Here is a 16,548-nt window from a genome sequence, read left to right as displayed (position 1 = left end):
AAAGATCCGATCTTTTCATCAGCATTTGTACTCATTCCATCGATCCAATAGAGATGATGTTTGTGTTTTTATTTACACACCTGTTTATTTTCATTTTGGTATGTTCCTGTACTGCAAAAATCTACTAATTTTTACTATTTTTTCCGATAACATAAAGGAAAAATTGTTATCGTAGTAAAAATAAGTAGATTCTTGCAGTTTCTGGAACAGACCAAAGTTGTTAGAACTGTCGTCGTGATGTTATCTTACATTTCCTGCATAGCAAACAACTAAAACTTCTAAACAATTGGTATTATATGAAGTCCCAATCATCGAGCTAAAAATAGAATCGGACTGCACACATTGCTATTTTAAAAGTTCCCTTGTCTGTTCTAAATCTGACATAGAATGAAATCAATCAAATCTCGCTTCTTGGAATTTGAAAAAAAGTCCGAAACGAAAAGGAACAAGAACCTGAAAATAAAGAAGAAACTACTTTAAGAAAGAAACAATTAAAAATAAATTAATTAAGCATAAATGGTATTTTCCATAAAAAGTCTCTCCTCCCCGTTTGTTACATTTTGTTCTTAGAGATCCCTAAAGCAATCCGGGTTGTAGATCCCTACATATTTCCGTCACTAAACAAAAGAGTATAAATTACCAAAATGTTGTTATAAAATAACAAAATTATAAAATAAAAGTAATTTACGAAATTAAAATACTTAAAGGAGTGCATTTGGAGTCCATGTTGAAATCTGAACTGGTGATGGGAAGATAATTGAAAAAACCTTTTGTAAGATGAAAGAATATCAGTTGCGGAGAACGGAGGAAGTAATCTTTTGCGTTGCAGCGGTGGTGATTACATTGCAATTTTGGATGTAAACTTTTGAAAAACTAAACTGATAAATTAATTGTAGCTATTTCATGAATTCGTTTGAATTAAAAAAGAGTTTTGTTTTTCATGAAAACCATATTTCAATACAGCATTTCGATTTTCCAAACAAGACATGAACATTTCATGCCAAGGGGTTGGTGAAAATGACATGCCAAAGCATTGGTGGAAATGACATGTCAACGCATTGGTTAAAATGACATGCTTAGGATCCAGAAAAGAACGTCATCTTTTGGGGTCCACGCTCATATAAAATTCATCGATGAAGATGCTAAAAAGATGACATGCTAGATCACTTGCACCCATGATTGAATGTCATCTTTGGCATCGAAAATTTTGCTGTGTACCGTCCTATGGGGGCTACATCAAAACGTGGACCTATATAAACATTTTTTGGTAGTAATGTTTTTTACCCTTTGGAGACACAAAATAAAAAATTACAACCGATTCTGTGGTCAAATGGGACTAATATATGCAAAGTATCTTATATGGGGGCTATACCAAAACGTGGTCCTACGTAGCACGTTTTCAATACCAAAAGTCCTACGTACATACAATAGATTTTACCAAAATGCCATTCACCTACTTCAATTCGTTCGGACGCTGGATTGATTTCAGCAGACGGACGGACAAGTTTATATCGATATAGAATCAGCGTTTCCGGATTTGACGATTTATCGTCATTTTGACGATTTTTTTGGCACAAAATTGAAAAATGACGATTTTATAGTCAAAGATGACTATTTTTTCGTGCTAGCCAAAATTGGGTAAATAAGACATAGTTTCAGCAAAGAAAAAAATTTGCAAGCTCGATTTTCTGAGCTTTTTAAACTTCTTAGCAATTTTCAGAAATATTGGTTATATTTAAGTGTCTGAATTTCTTTGTGGATTACGGTACCTTGGTATTTTTATGGTTTTTTGTCTCACCTTTGAATTATAGAAGCTGAAAAGGATTGTTAGTAAACGTAAATCTTCCTTGAAAAGTTGTCTAGACGAAACCGGAACCGAAATGTATGAGTCTAGCTTTCGAAACTTCCTGCTGACCCTCAGTTTTGAATGACAGATTTGATCGATATTCGATTGTCCAACAACCAAAATGTACGTGACACAATGGTTCAGGAATCGATTTTCTGGCCAAAACCCCAATTTTTTGGCGAAACCTTTTGTTAATTTCTGAGAAAACCAAAAAATTAGAAAAATATTGGAGGATGTAACATTTTTTTCGTAATTTTGGAAAATACGTGCACATTTCTGGAGAAAGAAATCACTATTTCTCGGTAACTATAACACATATTGTGTTCATTGTTCTTTTGTTAGGTAGGATTGTTGCCTTTAATAATAGTTTTAATAAATTACCGTAGTGTTTACAAGAAGTGCGCAATTTTATTTTTCCTCATGTACTAAATTTTAGTGAAATTCCAACTTTAGTGGGCTAGAACTTTTAGGGAACAGCATGGAATAAGGTTTGGTATTCGGAGGATAATGTCTGAGAGTGTTCTCTTTCAGCCTATATGTGCTATGTCCGTCCGTTTGACACTTTTTTTCAATTTATTGAAATTACATGGGTAAAACTTTGTGTATTTTCCATGCCGTTTTAGGCATTGTATTAATTATCGTTTTTTTACTCAAATGGATTTTTTTAATATGTATATGAGTTTTTGTATGAGTTATATGGGAGTATATTTTTTAAACCCCCAGAGTATTTTTTAACAAGTAAGCAAAGGTTATAGTCGGACGGTGCCGACCATGTGATACCCTACACACTGCCCCTGGGAATTAGATTTCAGCAAATCAAAATGCCTTTATGGAACAAATAAGCTTATTGTAAGAAATAACTTAGTCGGTGCTGCCACCTTATCACATTAAGCTTGGGACCTACAGTTTATCGCCGAGTCCGAACGGCGTGTCCAAAGACACCACTTTTAAAAAAGTTTTATATGGCTGAAATACTCCGAAAATGTCGCCAACATTACTGAGGTGTATTTTTCCACCATTGCACAGTGCGAAATATGAGCACTTTAGCGAAACTTTACTAATAACTATTATAGGAAAGGTCGTAGATTCCTAAAATTTTGCAAAAATGTCTCTTATATTAGTGGATAGTGATTGGCTCAAATTGGGCCACATAGACCCGCGGTTTCCTGTAGCTCTCATGTAACGGTGGCTGCCGTTTTTACGTTTCACATTCATTTTTCAATCGATTTTGCTGCAAATTGATATATTCAGTTTTCAGCGGATAGAAAACTTATGTACAAAATATTTTCAATATAGGTTCGCGTTTAGGTATAGCCCCCATTGAACGGTACCGGTAGATGGGACCTATTTTAAATGTTACAGACACATTTTCCAATGTATTTGGTTGTATTTTGGCATTTTATGTTCTTCGTAGATAGAAAACCACTGTGCGAAATATTAGCATCGTAGATACGGGTTTTTGGTATAGCCCCCATATGAGGGGTTCCCTCATGTTAGGTATTTTAATTGTTGAAGACAAAAATTGCAACCGATTTTGATGCAAATGTACATTTTAAGATATTAGCGAATAAACATCCTCCTCACATAAAATCTGTCAACATAGGTCCACTTCTGGGTGAAGCCCCACAACCCTACACATCCATTAAGGAGTAAAATGTCAATAATTTTTTTTTCATTTGTATCTGTAATGTCTATTGGTCTATTTAGCAGTTCTTTACCATTAATTTTATTAATAATGTCTATCAGATCAAGTTCAGGTTGGAACTGCATTACAATTTTTAACGTATATGGGTACTTGTACCACAGCATCCAAAAATGTTGCACTATATACAAATCACCAACATTTACAGGTCAAAACTATGAAAAATTGCGGGAGGATTCTTAGTTTAACAGAAATCATCATTTGTTAGAATTAGAAAGTCCATTTCTTCAAAACACAGTCAACAATGGCTTTCATTGCCGCGTTAACCTTCCACCTTGGAAAATGAAATTAAATGAAAATTCCGAAGTCATTTAAAAAAAAAAACTTGAATATTTAAGTGCATTTTTCAGTCGTTTCGCGGAGTAAATCGCCAAACTGAGTATGGATCATTTGCAGTGGAGTACTTATCTAACGAATTCAATAAAAATTTAATTAATTTTATGTACTTCAAAATCCCTTAAAGTTCCACTAAACTTCCCATATTTCGCAGTGTGCGTTGAAGGTTTGATGTTACCTCGCCGGGGAATCGAACCCACGACATCATGAGTACAAGGCGGATGTAAAGTTGAAATATAGCTCCACTCTATGGAATAATATTAGAAACGAAGATACGTAATGATTTTTTTGGTTTGCGCATATTAAATGTCTCCGAAGTCTATTCTTCAAAAATCAAAAAATGTAAAATTTCTATGTTTTGACATATCTAATAGGGTGCAATGGTATGCACACCCGCCTTTTACGCTGAATGACCTGGTTCGATTCCTAGGCCAGGTCACATGAAATTTTCAACGGTGGCAAAATACCCCTCAGTAATGATGGTGACATTTTCTGAGCAATTCAGCCATGAAAATCTTCTCTACATGCGGTGTCTTAGGACACGTCGTTCGGACTCGGCGACAGTAGGTCGCTCATCACTTATTCATATGAGAGAAGCCTCCCTTGTCCCTACTGGGATGTTAGTGGAACAATTATGTATATCATTATACATTTCTAATAAAAGTTCCAAAATTGGAAAATTGACATTGGTAGCCCCTTCTGAAACGTCCATAAATGTTCTTTGAATATCAGGTTCTTTTTGGAATACACCTAATATAAATAAATATATAAACCGCTGCAAATATACCCAATTACAATGCAATTTGCCATATCTGACCGTGAAATTTTCGACAGACAAACAAAGCTCCAATTTTATTGAACACTACAAATGCTATATACAAATTTTCAAAGGGAACATTGTAAGTTTATTCAAGATCTATCGTCAAAAAGGGGCACTAGTACCATACATCTGCTTGGAAATGCACGCGATTTTGTTCTTTTTATGGTATTTCGAAATAGTTCAATGTGGATATATATTGTGATATCAAAAATATATTTTAACCGGTAAAAAACCACTAATAATGAGTAGAAATTCAAATAATTTGCATGCAAACAAATTTATGGCTCCCAAAAGCATTTATATTTAATTATACGCGATGTGGGGGTGGGAGCCTTCACCAAAATTAATATTTCAAAAAAACTTTAACTGTAGCGACACCGAGTGCATTTTGAAAAAAGGTAGCGAAGCGATCATCATCCAAAATTACAGGCATGTTCTTCGACCTAAACTCTTACATCGTGCAAAATATCGTGACTATTGGTCTATAATTGCGACCTCTAGCGTGGTTCTGATCACACTACAAACAAATAACTGGATATATTAGGTTGTAACTCTGTTATCTGAGCACGTAAAACAACATAATTGGCATCAATTGATAGATCAAGAAATGGCCTTTCAAATGTTACACAGCAAAATTTGAAGGAAGGGGCTTCATGCGATGACGTGATTTCATGGCATATCTTTTCATTAGCATTTGAACCCATGCAAGGGAAGTCGTGAAAGATCCGATCTTTTCATCAGCATTTGAACCCATTCCATCGATCCAATAGAGATGAATTTTGTGTTTTTAATTATACACATTTTTCTAAATATATAAGATTAATTATTTACAATAGGCTTGATGTTGTCGGAGACTCGAAATCACAACCAACGTTGTTAAAACTCTCGTCGTAATGATAATGTTATTGCAAAGGGTTGGTGAAAATGACATGCCATAGCATTGGTGGAAATGACATGCCAAAGCATTGGTGAAAATTACATGTCATAGCATTGGTGTAAATGACATGGTTTGGATCCAAAAATAAATAGCATATTTTGGGGCCCACGCTCATATAAAATTCATCGATGAAGATGCTAAAAGGTGAATGGCATCTTTGGCATCTAACATTTTGCAGGGTATTTACGTGGGCGGAATGTATCTTCCAGGAATACATATATAAGCATTATATTAAAAATTTTCACAACTTTCACACAAAAGGTGTGCTCCTTTTAACCCTCTACATATTAATTGATCACTATCCAAAATTGCAAGCTTCTTCTTTGTCACATACTCTTACCTTGGGTAAAATTTGAAGGCGATCGCACTATTATTGCGACCTACAGAACAGCTACAAAATTGGATAAAAAGTATGTTTTTGGTTCATTTCACCTTCTAAATATTTCACGATCATCACCAATAACAATAGGTGTCTATTCTGGTCTGAACCCGACCTCCATGCAAAATTTCGTGACAATCGGTCAATAATTGCGGCCAGGAGTTTGATTACAATTTATAATGGACAGACGGACGGACGGACACACATCTCAAAATCGCTTTATCTCGTCGAGATATGAAGATTGGTATACCACATTGGGGGTCTAGGACCGATATTTCGCCCATAGTATGTTGGAGGGTATGAAAAATACTATGAAATGAAAAAATATCTCAAAAAAATTATTTCCTGTTGAACAAATGAATGACATTTTGCCTATTAATAACTAAACCAACTTTTATTCCATTTCAATATTTTAAAAGGTCACACACAAACCACTTTCAATTGATATGATATATGGAATAATATGATATAATATAAATTGATATATATGTAATGATATGGCGATAAAATTGGTGAGAAACAAAAGCTTATGTCATTTTGATTATGTCGTGCGTCTTTAAAGCTTGTTTTCAGCTATATATATGCTTAAAGTGATTTCAAAAAATTGTGAAAAAAGCTCATATATAAAAACTTTCAAAGCTTTTTGTGCGTGAGCTTTTTTATAGAATCACCTTATAATTAAGATTTTATCTAATCTTAGGCAAAAGCTCATCAAAATATGATACAGGGATATGAGGTTGTAAAAAAGTCATAACCCTAATGTATATATGCACAAAGAGCCTACAATACCAATTGCATTTGATCTCTATACCCAAAAATGTACACAGCTACATACATATTTAATTGTGCTTTGTTGCATCTGTTTGAAGAGACGATATCAATAACAAAAGATTCAGCAGTTAGTTGTGGCCTAGGCAAATAATTACAGACAGATGCTTTTAGCCAATAACATTGGGTTACGACAGTTACATTTTTCGATTTGTTATCGTTGCTATACATTATGGGTTTTCACCATAATTTGCAAATACATCTACATCTGGGAAATTGAAATTAATATCACCATGTGGCTAGAGAAAATGTCATTAAAAATTCATTTTAATGTTAAGTTTGGTGGGAAGTACAAGTAGAGCATGTTTAAGGTCTTATTAAATGTTATATTCAATGTGGTTTATTTTGAAGAAGATTAAATAGTTTCCTGTGTCAGCAAAAAAAATCAATTGTATAAGGAACACATGTCTTATTTGTAAATGTGTGGTGCATATATATATAGCCCAAGCGGTAAATCGAACATAGTACAATACTATATTCAAATTTACTCTAAACAAGTGAATTTAGTGTAACAACCCTTGATCAAATTTGATACTGCCTTGTCTAGGATAATGGGATACATTTGCAAAACCCTATTTTCATGGATAAAAAAAAATTGCCTAAATTAGTTCTATTATTTTTCAAAAATTGTATTTAATTTGAATTCTCAACTGATTGTTTTGACGTCTTATACATTTATATCTCTATTTGTACATTCAAGCAATCTCCCTCAATCCTTATCTTTTCAATTCACCTTACAAATCCCATCCCATTCAATATTAAATTACAGTAAATTCCATAATATTTTGATTACATTTGAGAACGGTAATTGCATGAACAACGTAAAATGTAAAATAAATTTATTGTAATAAATCTATTCTACATGACTTGCAGCACAAAGTAACCTTTTGCATCAAACGGCAACGAAGTAAAGTTAAACAAGTCCACAAATAAATGTAAAAACAAAAATCTCTCTGATGCAAATTACATTTATGCCTCAGAGAACATGAGCTACAAATGCAGAGACGGTATTATACGATTATTCACAGACATGTAAGCTTTCACAAAACACTACCTTCCGAGAAGTATTCAGATTTTTTACTTATTCTATTGTTAAATGTTGAGAGTAGAAACCTTGCTGCAAATGATAGTAAAGGCGAAACCTATTAAACATACTACATATCGTCACCATAAATGCCAAAAGTCGTAAATAACAAAATTATAATTTTACAGGAAAAGCAAAAGACGTTATAAAATGATATTATCAATCATATATGTACGAATGGGAGTAAGTAATGAAACCAAAACCGGGGAAACGCTTGGTTTTGGGATCCGACATTACAACAAAATCCCATTTTCCGAAATGCCTTTTCTTGAATAGGATCGTTATTTTTTAACGTAGAAGCTAATTATGACTTTTTTGGAGATACGACTTCGGGGATTTATGTTGATGATATGTACATTTATGGGACAACATGTACATTAGGGTTATGGCTTTTTTACAACCGCATATCCCTGTATCATATCGTGATGCATTTTAACCTAAGATTAGATAAAATCTTAGTTATAAGATGATCCGATAAAAAAAGCTCACGCACAAAGTCAAATTGAAGCCACAACACATAACCAAAATGACATAACCTTTTTTCTCACCTTATAGGATGTTTGTATATATTGTCAATAATAGGCATTAGGTCATTCATTCTTGCAGCAGGAAATAATTTCTTGAATTTTTTATACCCTCAGCCTTTAGGCTAAAGAGGGTATATACACTTTGATACAATGAAAATGTGCCTCATCGAAATAATAGTTTTAGACCCCAAGTATGCTTGGACGAAATGTGTTTCAGACAATTTGGAGTCGATCTAGCCATGTGCGTCCGTCAGTCTGTCTGTCTGTCTGTCCTGCTGGCTGGAGCGCACGATAACTCTCGAACGGATTAACCGATTCGGTCCAAAATTTGGCCTTCGTAATATTTTGTCCAAACTTAGTTTAAGTTCGGAGATGGGCGATATCGCTCCACTCCTTCAGGTACCTTCCCCCACAAAAGTTCGAAAATGTTCGGAAAATTTGTGCGCACGATAACTCTTGAAGGGAGTAACCGATTTGGTCCATACTTTGTATATCGTAAATTTTCTAACAGGGTTAGATAAGGTTCCAATATGGACTCGATTGGTCCACTCCTTCGGGTACCTCCCACACAAAATTTCGGAAAAAGTTCGATTTAGGGCCTGTTGCAGCAACTTGTATTCACCTCCCCCTATACGACGGTGCAAGTTTCATCTGGAGGAAGTCCATACGTCCTGAGAAAATAGCCCGAAATCCCGCGAAAAACCCCTATGACACCGTATGTAATGTTTTGAGCGCAAATAACTCTCGAACGGATTTGCCGATTCAGTCCAAAATTTGCCTTTCGTAATATTTTGTCCAAACATAGTTTACGTAGGAAGATAATCCAAATCGGTCCATTCCTTCAGGTACCTCCCCCACAAAAGTTCAAAAATATTCTGAAAAATTGTGCGCACGATAACTCTTGAATTGAGTAAACGATTTGGTCCATAATTCACACATTTTAATACATCTACCAGATATAGATCAGGTTTAAATATGGACTATATTTGTCCACACCCTCGGGTACCTCCCACACAAAATTTCGGATAGGTTCACTTTAAGACCTGCTCTCGAGACACTTTGATTTCTGTTGAAGCAACTTGCATTCGCTACCTCAATTACGACGATAAATGTTTTTTCAGGGGCAAGTCCGTACTTCTTGAGGAAACAGCCCGAAAGGTGTAAAAACCCTTATATGTAGTCCCTGGAGAGCACGAGAACTTCTTCTTCCCCTTAAGGTACCTCCCCCACAAAAGTTCAACATTCGTGTCGATATGCAGTTTAGGGTCTCTTCGAAGATGCTTTGGAAATGAATGCCGATGCTGTTCATTGTGGTCCTGCTGTTTACAGTCATATTATGTTTTCCGCGGACAAGTCCATGCTTTCTGGCATACTGGTCCAAAATGTGGTTTGTGCGTGGTCTGTGGTGTGAATAAACGTTATTTTAGTTATTAATAGGCAAAAGTTCATTCATTACTGCTACAAGAAATCATTTTTGGGAAAAAACTTCAAAAAGTCATAACCCTAATGTATATATGATAGTCAATAAACAAATTTATTCTCCTGTACTATTCTTAGAGTGGAAATCACTCTTATTAAGCTAAAGATCTACACTGAGTTGGCGGTTAAGGGATAAATGTCTTCACCCGAAACTTTCACGAAGGGGTCGAAGAGGGGCCGTCACCACAACACTAATATGTTTGTATTCGTGTATTTTTTTCACCGTGGAAGCGGCAATTTATCCTGGAATGAGCTCATTTGTTCTGTACCGGGATAGAGATGAACCCCGGGCCAGTATGGATCTGTTCCGTTCGCAGATCCGCATCCATCACATATACACAATGACGAAATATAATCGTAAGTCATGGGTGCACTTCCGAGGATTCTCAGGCCTTTGTCGCACCACTATTACTGCGATAGGTATGTTGCTGCTTGCTGCGCTAAAACATCTTCCAGTGTGTCTCCAACTTCGTAGTCCGATTTTTCGTCAACGTCGGAATACGGGACGCCCCCGCAGTATCCCCAACAACAACAAACGCAGCATCTAACATCGCAAGTTGTTGTTCAACGGCCCCGAAATGCATGATTACTGCAATTCAATTGCAATTGTGGACTTTATGAGTCAAAAACAAGTAAAAATCGTTAAGTTCGGTCTCGCCGAACTTTTTATACCATCCACCATAAAATAGATTTAATTAAAACGGAATAGTTTCCTTTCACAATTTTAGGTGGACAAATTTTTCGATCACGGATACCCTAAATGCATAAATTATCTAATCTAAAAAATATGTTCAGCCAGGTGAAAGGTACCACCTGCGGGGCTATATTAAAGTGTGGACCAATCTTTACAATTTTTAGTGGAAAAGTTTTATAACGGCAGGGAAGCTCAAAGGCCAAATAACGTGTAATTCCGTCAAACAATGTAACTAAGACCCTGAAAATACCGAAAATCGGAAGTTAGCTTACATGGGAGTTATACCAAAACTTGGACCTATGTTGACGATTTTTAGTGAAGAAGTTTCATGACCACTGAAAGCTTCAAATGTAAAATTACAGCTGGTTCGATTTTTGGTGAAGAAGTTTCGAGACCACAGATAACCTCAAATGTCAAATTACAGCTAGTTCGGATAAAAATTGTAGCTAAAACCATCGAAAACTACCGAAAATCGGGAGATGCCGTTATATGGGAGATATACCAAAACATAGACCTATGTTGACGATTTTTAGTGAAGAAGTTTCGTGAGCACAGATAACCTCAAAAGACAAGTTACAGCTAGTTCGGTTAAAAATTGTAGTTAAAACTCACAAAGTACCGTTATACCGAAAGATGGACCTATGCCCATAATTTTTGGAATATAAGTTTGTTGATCACTGGGATTCATAAATGTCAAATTATAGCTAATTCGGTTTGAAAATGTGACTAAAACGTCAGAATACTTGAAATCGGACGGTAACGTTGTATGGGGGCTATAACAAAACGTGGACCGATATAGCCCATCATCGAACTTGACCTGCCTGCAAACAAAAGACTCATCTTCCCAAACTTTCAGCGTTTTATCTCAAATTTTGTGGATGCTAGAGTGATTACCTTAGACGGATGGACGGGCATGCATAGATCGACTCAGAATTTTACCCTGATCAAGAATATATATACTTTATATTTATCGAAAATGATTGTTTCAATGCCTTACAAACAAAAAAACAAAATTTACATACCCTCCATACTATGGTGGAGGGTATAAAAAAACATGGTCATAGCGATCCAAGAAACAAAGCACGCGACCACCTGTAGCTTGCAACGTTACGACGGTTACAACGTTCTGCGAAAGGCCCGCTCAAGAAACGGAGGAGGAGGAGGACTTGCCTTCCTAATACATTAGTCTGTCCAGTACAGACCTATCTCACTTTAGCTTGACTCTAGTGACGATGAATAGTTCGCTTTTAGAGGTCAATAACAGTCAGGTGCTAGAGGATTTGAGGAGATTGCCATAGCCCTCCAGACCCTCCTATCCTCGTCTCCGTAAATAAACCACTGGACTTCATAACGTCTAAATGCGTACTTTTCTGAATCGTGGGAAAGCTGATTGGCAAGGATTCAAAGAATTTACCAATCACCGCTTCAGACATATGTCCATTCTCCTATGTTCTCGGTTAGCTGACTGAACTATCCGGGACATAATCACTGCAGGAGTCACTCGCTACATACATGCTGGTCGAATATCCCAAATCATACCATATTTCCCAGCAGAGGCGACGGGACTAGAAAATGAGCGTAATGAGCTTCGTCGTACGAACCCTGAAGACCCAAGAGTTAGAGAACTTACTTTTGATGTCAACAGGCTAGCAGGCGAACATTATCGGAAAATATGGCTAGACCACCTAAAGCAATGCAACATTGGTACAGGATTAAGTAAATTGTGGGTAACGGTTAAATCACTCTCGAATCCGGGAATGAAGAATGATAGAACGGCTGTTCTTTCAACGACGTGACAGTAACTGACCCAGAGAGGGGCGCGTGTTATTTTAACCGGCAGTTTATATAGCACACCGACAGTGATAGGGTGAAGAGGAGTGTGCTACGCCGTATAAAAAGAGCCCTCCCAGCCGAGGAGGTACCACCACAACTAACGATGTACGTTGGGCCCACACTAGGCCGGGGCAATTTGAAAACCTTAATGAGCCCTTCGCGTTTCTGATTCCTGGGATTGAACTGAGCAAAAAAGTCCACTGGACCATATATCTATCGTGAAAATCGAGCCTCCCGATTTTGACTTTAAGTTTTTTATTGACGTTTTTTGGATATTTTGGCATATAACAGCCAAACCATTGAGATTTTCGATCCAAAACATATACATAAATTGTAGCCAAGACAGTAATTAAGAACTCTCTAACACATCGCGAAAGCATTGGAACGCTCCTTCGGGCAGTTTTGGCCTTGAGAAGGTACAAACTTTTCGAAAAATGTCGATAAATGACACTGTGCTACAAAAGTTGACCAGAAAAATATTCAAGTGTTCTGATGCAAAATTATATCGTGCTGGGATCCATGGACAACGACAATGCCTTTAGTTCGTTGGGGTCACTTCGTTTTATTTTTTTATAACGGTAAAAGTAGTAAAAATCTGGGTTTCTTACATTTTCAAATTTAAACGGACATATCTTCTTTTTTCACAACGGATTTCTAGTGATCCTTCTTCCTTTTAAAGGGCGAAATCTAAATCCACTGACACACTGTTTACCACTTGGACGGCTGATATGGGGCTGTACTGATTGCGACCACTACTTACCACAAAATGTTGGGTGTAACTTCCGATAGCATGTTTAAGTCGTCCGCGCAAGCCACAGCTATTAGATCAGAAGTAGGAACTAGGCCCTCAAGTCGCTGGCCGGCACTTGCGGTGCTGACAGAGAAAATTTGTTGACCTCTTACAAAGCAATAGGTCGATCTGTGGTAAGCTGTGCGGCGTCAGCGTGGTATGCAAATGTTAGCGATACGCAGTGGAAGAATATTCAAACCTGCCAGAATATCAATCACCCTAAGGACTGCAACAGGGTGCCTCCTCATGACACCAGTGGACCACCTTCATGAGAAGCCGAAGGTTTTACCGGTGCATCAACACAACATGGTGTGGTCGATCCAGTACCTGCTTGTGTGTTATCGTACCAAGGCAAACATGAGTAGTTTTAGCCCAGTTAAGATCCCCCCGAATTGACGCCACGACACCCAACACATGCCCGGAATGTGGATAGGGACCACACGACACGCTGTATTTGTTTAACTAACCAGATAACCGGACTAAACTGTCTCCTGATGCTATATGGACGCAACCAGTCCAGATTTGATTGATTTGATTTTAAATACAGAGGAACCATAACCTGATAACTGAAATAATACACGATCGAACATATTTTCGTTGCTACAACAACAACTACGAACTAATTTCTGTGATAATTCCTCATTGTGAAGCAGATTAAAAGTTCGACTTCAGCAGACTTCCGTTTGTTTTTACTGTTGCTTAGTTTGCACAGCATTCCACAGTTATGTTCACATGTGCAGTTATTTTTATAGCTGCGTGGAGTTTCTCTTTTTTTTTTTTTTTTTTTTTTTTTGAAACATCCACTACTGTCTGTTGTTGATATTTTCCTTTTTTACCAACTGTCGGCTTTTGAGTTTTTTACTCCATTTGAATTCTCATCCTTTTATAATAGAACATTTTAATTGTTCGCACTTAAAGCCATTTTCATTTTATTTTCCCACCAGTCAACATCAACATCATTCTCTCTGAAAAAATTTTTATATAAATAACCAATTAAAAATATATAATAGCTTAAAATAAGAAAAGTAAAGAAGACATTAATGGGTGGATGGAAGAAAAGGATATTTTGAGGTACACATTTGAAGGGCAATGATATTACTTATGGTTAAAAATCTACCATATTTATTATAATAGTTGCTCTGAATGCTAACTGCGGAAAACGTCAATTTTATATATTGTGCTTTTGGTATAAAAGCCACAAAATTCATTGAGTTTTAAGGATTTAAAAAATTTATATATAATGAAATTTTATAGTTCACCTAAATCGACCATTTTATGCTATTTAATTTCTTTTTCTAGTTTCTATATCCTTTTTATTTTCAGTATTTATATTAAAATACATATTACAAGCACTGTACTCAAAATACCCTTTCCCATATCTTTGATATATTGAAATTTCAAAATAATTTTCCACCCAACACTTTATTTTCATTCTCCACAAATAAATCCAATGTCACACCACCTCTATCCCTGGATTGCATTTCTGCATACACACACATATCTAACAATAGAAGAAGAAAAATTGTTGACATTTGTGCAAATAATCTTTCAAATGTCAAAACTTTGAATTATTGTCATTGATTTGTATGCCCGAAACAACAACAAAGAAAAAAAAACACCCCAAAATCACAACCAAAAATTCCCCCCAAACCGAAAAAAACGCATAGAGAATGTAATCTGCATTGTATTGTCAAAATACCACAGATCTGAACTGCATTCAAAGACCGACATTGGTATGGCCATTGTTCATCATCACCCATAAACGTCGGAGTGCGCCAGGATTTTAATTTACTAAACAAATAACATAAGACAACAATAACAAAAAATAAAGACAGACAAACGGACAGATATACACAGAATCCTATTCATTGAAAGGAGGACAGAAGTAGGAAGAGGAATTACACACAATCTAACTCATTCATTGCACTTTGATTTTTTGGGTTTTTTTTTTTTTGGAAAAAAAGTGAAAAATATTTCAGTCCCATATTAAACCAAATGAAAATAAAGAACTAAATTACATACGAGGATGGTGTGAAAATTTTTAAACTAATGTCTCTCCAGTTCTCTAATTCACGAATTTTTCTTCGCAATGATTAAACCTGGGGATATACTTAAACCTACCTGTAAAGGTAGGCGCGTTATCCTTATTTTTACTTTATATGCTGCTGGGATGGAGGAAACCGCAGGACCAAAATGGAAGTGCTCAGTGTGCCACATCCGCATCCACAACACTCAAGCTTCGGTGAGATGGAATAGATGTCGGTAGTGGGTGCATTTCCCTATAATTATCTACAGTAGCCGACTGCCCGACTTCATAATTTCTGAACGCCCTGATTTCATTTACCATGGGAAAGCTAATTTTCCTAATTTTAGAAAGTCCATCAGTTTCAGAGTTCTGTCCAAAGAACTGTCCAACCATTCTGATGTCCTGGTAGCAAAAAGGACATTATCACTGCTGCTCATTATACCTGCTCCTCGAATACCCAAAATAAGACAAAACTTTCCAGCGCAAGTTTCGAGACTAGCAAACACGAGTTATGAGGTTTAATTTGGCCACAGAGTCAAGAACTTGACATTGGAGGTTGGTCGGTGAGCACAAGCGGTCCGCACATTTCACAGCTATCTGCAACATTCAGAGACACAGGAACAAGGTTCTGAAGCCTTTAGGCGTCTGCATTTGGGGTGCAAGATAAGGAAACCATGTTGACTATATAACGAAATTGGTTCACGAAGACAAGTGCAACACGATGGTGTGTCATTCAAACCAGACGAAAAGTCACCCTAGGAATTGCAACAGGGTGCCTCCTCATGTCATCAGTGAAGCATCTGCTTGAGGAGTCGAAGATTCTTTCCATACGGCAACATAATCTCGTTACAATACTCGGGTGTTACCATGAGAATCTCCCTAATCATCATATGGTGTATAGGATACCCCAGCTAGGTATGTCAGAAAGGATCATGATCTAGAGTCAGAGAGTGAGGTCCACCCATATCAACAAGCCTATCAGTCAGACAGGTGTTGTCGCTGATATCATAAACACCTGACTCATGAATGCGTTTACTGAATTACATCTCCATCTATTGCAGCTGAATAACGTCAGGACACGGTGATGAGCTCATATCCCTCATTTTTCATATCATATCCCGATTTTCGGTATTTTGAAGGTATTAGCTTTATTATCACACCAAAATAATTGAAATTTGGCACTTAGTCTTCTTTTAGGGTATAAAACTTTCCTCCAGAATTTTGTCGGTATCGGTTGTAACGAACCACCACGCGGGCCCTACTTCCT

The sequence above is a fragment of the Musca autumnalis genome, unplaced genomic scaffold, assembly GCF_047663935.1.
Source record: "Musca autumnalis isolate F117 unplaced genomic scaffold, ASM4766393v1 scaffold_5, whole genome shotgun sequence".
Taxonomy (NCBI): domain Eukaryota; kingdom Metazoa; phylum Arthropoda; class Insecta; order Diptera; family Muscidae; genus Musca; species Musca autumnalis.
This window is presented reverse-complemented; position numbering follows the sequence as displayed.